Below are 9285 nucleotides of genomic sequence, written 5' to 3'. Positions count from 1 at the left end.
TTTGTCATTTTTGTCATTTTTGTCATTTTTGTCATTTTTGTCATTTTTGTCATTTTTGTCATTTTTGTCATTTTTGTCATTTTTGTCATTTTCGTCATTTTCGTCATTTTCGTCATTTTTGTCATTTTTGTCATTTTTGTCATTTTTGTCATTTTTGTCATTTTTGTCATTTTTGTCATTTTTGTCATTTTTGTCATTTTTGTCATTTTTGTCATTTTTGTCATTTTTGTCATTTTTGTCATTTTTGTCATTTTTGTCATTTTTGTCATTTTTGTCATTTTTGTCATTTTTGTCATTTTTGTCATTTTTGTCATTTTTGTCATTTTTGTCATTTTTGTCATTTTTGTCATTTTTGTCATTTTTGTCATTTTTGTCATTTTTGTCATTTTTGTCATTTTTGTCATTTTTGTCATTTTTGTCATTTTTGTCATTTTTGTCATTTTTGTCATTTTTGTCATTTTTGTCATTTTTGTCATTTTTGTCATTTTTGTCATTTTCGTCATTTTCGTCATTTTCGTCATTTTTGTCATTTTTGTCATTTTTGTCATTTTTGTCATTTTTGTCATTTTTGTCATTTTTGTCATTTTTGTCATTTTTGTCATTTTTGTCATTTTTGTCATTTTTGTCATTTTTGTCATTTTTGTCATTTTTGTCATTTTTGTCATTTTTGTCATTTTTGTCATTTTTGTCATTTTTGTCATTTTTGTCATTTTTGTCATTTTTGTCATTTTTGTCATTTTTGTCATTTTTGTCATTTTTGTCATTTTTGTCATTTTTGTCATTTTTGTCATTTTTGTCATTTTTGTCATTTTTGTCATTTTTGTCATTTTTGTCATTTTTGTCATTTTTGTCATTTTTGTCATTTTTGTCATTTGAGTCATTTTTGTCATTTTTGTCATTTTTGTCATTTTTGTCATTTTTGTCATTTTTGTCATTTTTGTCATTTTTGTCATTTTTGTCATTTTTGTCATTTTTTGTCATTTTTGTCATTTTTGTCATTTTTGTCATTTTTGTCATTTTTGTCATTTTTGTCATTTTTGTCATTTTTGTCATTTTTGTCATTTTTGTCATTTTTGTCATTTTTGTCATTTTTGTCATTTTTGTCATTTTTGTAATTTTTTGTCATTTTTGTCATTTTTGTCATTTTTGTCATTTTCGTCATTTTCGTCATTTTTGTCATTTTTGTCATTTTTGTCATTTTTGTCATTTTGGTAATTTTTGTCATTTTTGTCATTTTTGTCATTTTTGTCATTTTTGTCATTTTTGTCATTTTTGTCATTTTTGTCATTTTTGTCATTTTTGTCATTTTTGTCATTTTTGTCATTTTTGTCATTTTTGTCATTTTTGTCATTTTTGTCATTTTTGTCATTTTTGTCATTTTTGTCATTTTTGTCATTTTTGTCATTTTTGTCATTTTTGTCATTTTTGTCATTTTTGTCATTTTTGTCATTTTTGTCATTTTTGTCATTTTTGTCATTTTTGTCATTTTTGTCATTTTTGTCATTTTTGTCATTTTTGTCATTTTTGTCATTTTTGTCATTTTTGTCATTTTTGTCATTTTTGTCATTTTGTCATTTTTGTCATTTTTGTCATTTTTGTCATTTTTGTCATTTTTGTCATTTTTGTCATTTTTGTCATTTTTGTCATTTTTGTCATTTTTGTCATTTTTGTCATTTTTGTCATTTTTGTCATTTTTGACATTTTTGTCATTTTTGTCATTTTTGTCATTTTTGTCATTTTTGTCATTTTTGTCATTTTTGTCATTTTTGTCATTTTTGTCATTTTTGTCATTTTTGTCATTTTTGTCATTTTTGTCATTTTTGTCATTTTTGTCATTTTTGTCATTTTTGTCATTTTTGTCATTTTTGTCATTTTTGTTATTTTTGTCATTTTTGTCATTTTTGTCATTTTTGTCATTTTTGTCATTTTTGTCATTTTTGTCATTTTTGTCATTTTTGTCATTTTTGTCATTTTTGTCATTTTTGTCATTTTTGTCATTTTTGTCATTTTTGTCATTTTTGTCATTTTTGTCATTTTTGTCATTTTTGTCATTTTTGTCATTTTTGTCATTTTTGTCATTTTTGTCATTTTTGTCATTTTTGTCATTTTTGTCATTTTTGTCATTTTTGTCATTTTTGTCATTTTTGTCATTATTGTCATTTTTGTCATTTTTGTCATTTTTGTCATTTTTGTCATTTTTGTCATTTTTGTCATTTTTGTCATTTTTGTCATTTTTGTCATTTTTGTCATTTTTGTCATTTTTGTCATTTTTGTCATTTTTGTCATTTTTGTCATTTTTGTCATTTTTGTCATTTTTGTCATTTTTGTCATTTTTGTCATTTTTGTCATTTTTGTCATTTTTGTCATTTTTGTCATTTTTGTCATTTTTGTCATTATTGCCATTTTTTCCATTTTTGTAATTTTTTAAACTTTTTTTAAATTTTTGTCATGAGATTCAGGAGAAGATTTATTGAATGTTATTTTTAATTTCTATCACAAACATTTTATTTCATGCGCTTTTACCTTGATCATCTTTCTCATTCATTTTGAAAAATTCAAACGATCAGTGTCCACCTGCGATTATTATTATTGTAATTCCCAATCAATTTTCACTGCACAATTCGAAATATCAGTCTAATTTTGTTTGTGACAACCACCAACTGACTGACTAACTGGGAATCAGGCTGATGCAACTTTGCCCTAGACTTAAATCACTTTCGTGTGTGGTTAAGAATAATATCGCCGAGATCAGACAAGCAACAAGTTATCTAGCGAAAAAAAACACGTGCGCCTTAATAGTGGCAGGCAAGAGCAATAAATACATCACCCTTTGAGTGGTTCTAGCCATATGTTGTACATAGTTGAGTGATCGTGTGGGTGGATATAATCACTGGGTGAGGGAATTTTAAATTGTGTAATGGGCTTCATCAATAGTACTGTTGCTTTGGCGATTTTGGTGATAATTTTCGAACTTTTATTTCATCGTTTCCGTGGTGTAGTGGTTATCACATCCGCCTAACACGCGGAAGGCCCCCGGTTCGATCCCGGGCGGAAACAAATTTTTTTAAATTTTTAATTTTGATCGAAACATACATGCCAACTGCAATGTCTGCAAATATGATAAGTAAAATTTTGTAGTCAAAATAACGCAATCAAGATATTATTTGATTCTGGTCGCCGAAGTTATCGACGAGAAACTTTTTCCATTTCAACTTCTCGGTTCGCTTAGTATGTGTGGTTGTGGTTTGATTGTTTTCGATTTTATTTTGCTGCTTCAATTCTTTGTACCTATTACAATTTTTCAGTGCTTTCTTTTTCGTGAATGCGAGTGCAAACAAACAAATCAATCCATTTGTTTTTCATTTTTTTTCTGTGTTTTTCAATTGGGTCTAAAGCAGCATTTCAGAAAAGATGTCTGTTTCCGAGTTTTTGCCACATTTACCATTTTCTTAGTTGCTTCCCTAGCCGCGAACCGAAAAGAAACGAATTCCGAATGGAGAAAACGAGAGCGCATTGACGTCATCGCTCGTTCTTTGTGAATTGATAGGAAACATATTTTCTACGATTGAGTCGATTGAAAAGACTTGAATCCCTTCAAATTTACAGCGTGAATCACGAGCGCTGGACTCAAAACTTCCTCCATTCTGCTGGTTGAGTGTGTCGACTTATGGACAAATATTCCAAATTACCTGGAATCAACATTCTTGAGACGAAAGATTTTGGCGAGTCCTCCGCCCTTCAATGACTTTGCCAAGTTCTAAAGATAGCATAAAGCAAATAAAAGAAGAAACCCTCATGTAATATTCGATCCAGAGCACCTTCTTTTCATCCAAAACGACCCTCCCCCCCTTAGCCCCAAATTTCAGATATCCCTTGACATCCCCCCTTCCCTTGGTTTTGGATTGAGAAAAACTTGATTGAAATTCGCCTTTTGAAAGTATGTTTTCCTTTTCCTTTGTTCGCTGACGTCCTCATCGTCGTTGTCGGGGAGAGCAAATGTTGCTTATTCCTGGAGTTTCTTCCGAATTTTGCTTAGAAAAGAGCCAAATAAAAAAAAAGTTTTCTCTTTTATGATTTCTGTTTAATGGCCACCACCATCCGCGTTTCTCCAAAAGTTGACGGTTTTCGTTACTTTCTTGATTCTCAGTTTTTTTTTGGATCCACTTGGTTCTGATTTTTACTTCATAAATTTCAAACCGAGAGTGCTGTTTTCGGAAAATGGTTTCTTTTATTGTTTACAATCAGCCACCGAAGGAAAAAAAACGATCCGGGAATGGAAATGCAAAAACAAATATATGTGGATTTTATGGTTTCATCTTGTGGTCGAATCCTTACAATCGACACTTGAACGCTGTGCTGTTTTTTGGTGCATTTCACGATAAAGGTGTTTGCAGGTTTTTTCAATGATTCTGCTCCCTTTTCTTTATTTAAAACCAATTCTGCTGTTCATATTTTTTTATGATATAATTGCCAAATTGTCAAAATTGTCAAAATTGTCAAAATTGTCAAAATTGTCAAAATTGTCAAAATTGTCAAAATTGTCAAAATTGTCAAAATTGTCAAAATTGTCAAAATTGTCAAAATTGTCAAAATTGTCAAAATTGTCAAAATTGTCAAAATTGTCAAAATTGTCAAAATTGTCAAAATTGTCAAAATTGTCAAAATTGTCAAAATTGTCAAAATTGTCAAAATTGTCAAAATTGTCAAAATTGTCAAAATTGTCAAAATTGTCAAAATTGTCAAAATTGTCAAAATTGTCAAAATTGTCAAAATTGTCAAAATTGCCAAAATTTTCAAAATTGTCAAAATTGTCAAAATTGTCAAAATTGTCAAAATTGTCAAAATTTTCAAAATTGTCAAAATTGTCAAAATTGTCAAAATTGTCAAAATTGTCAAAATTGTCAAAATTGTCAAAATTGTCAAAATTGTCAAAATTGTCAAAATTGCCAAAATTGTCAAAATTGTCAAAATTGTCAAAATTGTCAAAATTGTCAAAATTGTCAAAATTGTCAAAATTGTCAAAATTGTCAAAATTGTCAAAATTGTCAAAATTGTCAAAATTGTCAAAATTGTCAAAATTGTCAAAATTGTCAAAATTGTCAAAATTGTCAAAATTGTCAAAATTGTCAAAATTTTCAAAATTGTCAAAATTTAAAAATTGTCAAAATTGTCAAAATTGTCAAAATTGTCAAAATTGTCAAAATTGTCAAAATTGTCAAAATTGTCAAAATTGTCAAAATTGTCAAAATTGTCAAAATTGTCAAAATTGTCAAAACTGTCAAAATTGTCAAAATTGTCAAAATTGTCAAAATTTTCAAAATTGTCAAAATTTTCAAAATTTTCAAAATTGTCAAAATTGTCAAAATTGTCAAAATTGTCAAAATTGTCAAAATTGTCAAAATTGTCAAAATTGTCAAAATTGTCAAAATTGTCAAAATTGTCAAAATTGTCAAAATTGTCAAAATTGTCAAAATTGTCCAAATTGTCCAAATTGTCCAAATTGTCAAAATTGTCAAAATTGTCAAAATTGTCAAAATTGTCAAAATTGTCAAAATTGTCAAAATTGTCAAAATTGTCAAAATTGTCAAAATTGTCAAAATTGTCAAAATTGTCAAAATTGTCAAAATTGTCAAAATTGTCAAAATTGTCAAAATTGTCAAAATTGTCAAAATTGTCAAAATTGTCAAAATTGTCAAAATTGTCAAAATTGTCAAAATTGTCAAAATTGTCAAAATTGTCAAAATTGTCAAAATTGTCAAAATTGTCAAAATTGTCAAAATTGTCAAAATTGTCAAAATTGTCAAAATTGTCAAAATTGTCAAAATTGTCAAAATTGTCAAAATTGTCAAAATTGTCAAAATTGTCAAAATTGTCAAAATTGTCAAAATTGTCAAAATTGTCAAAATTGTCAAAATTGTCAAAATTGTCAAAATTGTCAAAATTGTCAAAATTGTCAAAATTGTCAAAATTGTCAAAATTGTCAAAATTGTCAAAATTGTCAAAATTGTCAAAATTGTCAAAATTGTCAAAATTGTCAAAATTGTCAAAATTGTCAAAATTGTCAAAATTGTCAAAATTGTCAAAATTGTCAAAATTGTCAAAATTTTCAAAATTGTCAAAATTGTCAAAATTGTCAAAATTGTCAAAATTGTCAAAATTGTCAAAATTGTCAAAATTGTCAAAATTGTCAAAATTGTCAAAATTGTCAAAATTGTCAAAATTGTCAAAATTGTCAAAATTGTCAAAATTGTCAAAATTGTCAAAACTGTCAAAATTGTCAAAATTGTCAAAATTGTCAAAATTGTCAAAATTGTCAAAATTTTCAAAATTGTCAAAATTGTCAAAATTGTCAAAATTGTCAAAATTGTCAAAATTGTCAAAATTGTCAAAATTGTCAAAATTGTCAAAATTGTCAAAATTGTCAAAATTGTCAAAATTGTCAAAATTGTCAAAATTGTCAAAATTGTCAAAATTGTCAAAATTGTCAAAATTGTCAAAATTGTCAAAATTGTCAAAATTGTCAAAATTGTCAAAATTGTCCAAATTGTCCAAATTGTCCAAATTGTCAAAATTGTTAAAATTGTTAAAATTGTCAAAATTGTCAAAATTGTCAAAATTGTCAAAATTGTCAAAATTGTCAAAATTGTCAAAATTGTCAAAATTGTCAAAATTGTCAAAATTGTCAAAATTGTCAAAATTGTCAAAATTGTCAAAATTGTCAAAATTGTCAAAATTGTCAAAATTGTCAAAATTGTCAAAATTGTCAAAATTGTCAAAATTGTCAAAATTGTTAAAATAGATTATGCAATTATGGATAGAAGGTTATTTTGCTATTTTTCGTTGTAGATAATTTATATTGTTTATTTTTCTCTGATTTGGCCAATTATTTTTTTGTTTCTTTTTAGATTTATAATGACAATTCAATCACTTTTCTTGCATCATTTTGTAAACCGCATGTGGCTTTGGCATCTGCTTTAGAACTGTAAAATCAGCTGTAAACAATCTTACACGCGATCTTTGCGAGAACTTTTGTTGTGTTTTGCCTGGCTTGTGATCTATTTTAATGACAGATTCGTATTTCTGTGCCAGCAGAGTAATATATTCTGGCCCATCATGATGTTGATTGTGTCGTGACCTTTCTTCATCTCATTGCAATTCTCGTTCAACGGCTTTTCATTCTTATTTATTTAGCTAGTAGGTATGCCAAAGCCAGGGCACGATTGTAAACAAACGACTAGTTTGATTAATGCAGCTAATACAGTCTTGAAAGCCACTCACAAATCAGTGGATCGTTGCATATGCATGTGGATTAAAATGTATTTCAAAAAATTCTTGTGTAATTTTTTTTGAATGTCTAAAATTTTTTTTAAAGAAAATAAATTGATTCGTCTTGTTTTTTTTTTCCTTTTAAAATCAAAGTCAATCACGTTTTTTTTTAAATTATAGGTATATTCAGAAGAAGTCGTTTACTCTTGTGTTTGTTTTTCATATTTGTTTTATACACAAGGTTTACAATCTCAAATGAAGAGCAAAACCAGACTTGTTGACTCTACTGATGCGATTTTTAATTATAGAAGGAAATTGCATATGCAAATAGCAATCCTTCCATGTGTAGTTTTTCGTATCAAGTTCAGATCTTTAATAAAAAAAAAATTCCATGAGTGAGCGACGTTGCTTTGTAATACAAACTACCAAATAAAAATATTCGAGCAATGAAAAATTCCATTGGATGTTTTCAATTTATCATATTAAATGTGTGTTTGTAAATGTATATAAACAAGTTTAGCTTTCGTAAACACGCCAATATTTTGCACCTCCATCTCAGAACTAGGTCAACATTTTGCGCAGCCCAGCAGCTTTATCTAATCACACTATGCTGTTTGACTCTTTTTTTTTTACAAAACCAAGCACGGCTTGAATTTCGAGCAGAAATTTTCAAAGTGGCCACTACAAGACGTCCACAAATTTTCAGTAAGACACAATACAGATGATTTTTTTGAAAAAATATTTCTGTCGGTTGATTTTACTTATAATTTTTTTCCGACTTTCAAAAATTAAGCCCCATCTTTCTCAATCCATCTGACCGTTTTGTTTTGGTTTCTGCCCTGCTCGTCTCCTGCCACACGACATTTGATAGAACCAGCTTGAGATTAGTGGTGCTCTCGTTCTTGTTTAGAGTTTGTTTTTTTTTCTTCTCAAATTCTATTTAACGCGCTCAGAATTGGCCAAACTGGATGTTGTTGTTTATCTTGAACGAAAAAAAAAGTTACAGCAACAAATTGCAAGCAAACTCGTGTGGGTGTGGGAGCGAATCGAAGCAATAAATACGCTCTCGGTTGAAGGAGGACACGCGGGGAAGTCGTCGTGGTTTTGTACGAGCGACGATTGGAAGTGCGAAAAGTTGTAAACAAAAATTGTTTTGCGTTTCACTCGCCTCTTATGATGGGAGAGTTGGCCATGATTATCTGTGCAATTGCTAACAAGTTTAGGATGAGAACGGAAGTGATCAATTCAACAAAAGTTTAGAAAGATGGGAAGTAATAAACTATTAGAAGATGTTGGAAAAAATAATTCCTGTTTCCGCCCGGGATCGAACCGGGGGCCTTCCGCGTGTTAGGCGGATGTGATAACCACTACACCACGGAAACAGATATCAGGTTGAGGAAAATGGTCTTCCAATAGAAATCCTAGTCTTTATTGATACTCATTTTAAGCTTCAGTCACATAACTCAGAATATTCAATTTCCTTCATGGTTCCTTATTCGAGCATTTTCAAGCTCATATTGTCACAAAGAATATCAAATTTTTTTGAAATCAAATCTCACCTAGATATATTGGAGTATTTTTTTATTCACGAGCTATGCGTATGACCTATTTTCTATCCAACCATCCACTGATATCGAAACACAGTCTCAGGATCATTGATTTTTTTAAATTAAAACTGGAAGGGGTTGACTTTGAGTTGAACTGATATTTTTCTGGTCCTGAACCTCATCCTGACTTTAATCCGAAACAGGATCAAGATCCTGATCCAGATGCTGGTACTAATCCTTGATTCCGATCCTGATTCAGGGTTCTCAACCATGCTCAGAATCTTGCTGATTCTGTATGCTGATCAAAGACTCTGATCCTGATCATGGACCTTGCTTCCTAATTGGGATGCTGATCCTATATCCTGATTCCGGATTTTAAAGTTCTGAATACTGACACTGATCCTGTATTTTATCTTGAACTTATTAAACGGATACTTGATCTTAGTCCTAATCCAGGACTGGGAGACTCTGG

The 9285-nt window shown here is 29.1% G+C and overlaps 2 non-coding genes across 2 annotated transcripts; one reads left to right on the top strand and one right to left on the bottom strand.

The window, feature by feature from the left end:
- Positions 1-2984: 2984 nt before the first annotated feature.
- Positions 2985-3057, top strand: Trnav-aac (transfer RNA valine (anticodon AAC)). The gene has a single exon. It is a non-coding gene; the product is annotated as a tRNA-Val (tRNA).
- A 5518-nt stretch (positions 3058-8575) lies between these two features.
- Trnav-aac (transfer RNA valine (anticodon AAC)) lies at positions 8576-8648 on the bottom strand. Its single transcript has one exon. It is a non-coding gene; the product is annotated as a tRNA-Val (tRNA).
- Between the last annotated feature and the right edge of the window lie 637 nt (positions 8649-9285).

The sequence above is a fragment of the Uranotaenia lowii genome, chromosome 2 (genome assembly GCF_029784155.1).
Source record: "Uranotaenia lowii strain MFRU-FL chromosome 2, ASM2978415v1, whole genome shotgun sequence".
In the NCBI taxonomy this organism is placed as follows: domain Eukaryota; kingdom Metazoa; phylum Arthropoda; class Insecta; order Diptera; family Culicidae; genus Uranotaenia; species Uranotaenia lowii.
The sequence above is the reverse complement of the archived record's forward strand: the minus strand, read 5'-3'. Positions and strand labels throughout refer to the sequence as shown.